Source organism: Penaeus monodon, chromosome 31 (assembly GCF_015228065.2).
Source record: "Penaeus monodon isolate SGIC_2016 chromosome 31, NSTDA_Pmon_1, whole genome shotgun sequence".
NCBI lineage: Eukaryota > Metazoa > Arthropoda > Malacostraca > Decapoda > Penaeidae > Penaeus > Penaeus monodon.
The window spans coordinates 21,758,720-21,758,961 of NC_051416.1; the positions used below are offsets into that span (position 1 = coordinate 21,758,720).

The 242-nt window shown below is 32.2% G+C and overlaps 1 protein-coding gene across 1 annotated transcript in view; it reads left to right on the forward strand.

Annotated features, from left to right (window-relative positions):
- The window catches only part of LOC119593101 (sialin-like), a 35,739-nt gene that overhangs the window by 17,940 nt on the left and 17,557 nt on the right, over positions 1 to 242 (forward strand). The gene's annotated exons all lie outside the window — the stretch shown is intronic.

Below are 242 nucleotides of genomic sequence, written 5' to 3' on the forward strand. Positions count from 1 at the left end.
ATAGTGAGAATAATAACTTCATTCTGATGTGGAGTCGTATTTTATACAACAATTTTTTTTTTTGAGAATTCCTACTTTTTAAGGAGAAGACGTGATGTAACACTGTATCCTTTGCAAAGATGGAAATCAAATATTGAGGATCAGCCGGATTTAGGTTTGGCGAAAAAAGAAAGGAAAAGAAAGTTGTACCAAAAATGAATGTATTCTTGTCAGCTCTCTCTCGTATTTCGAAATTATTGTGA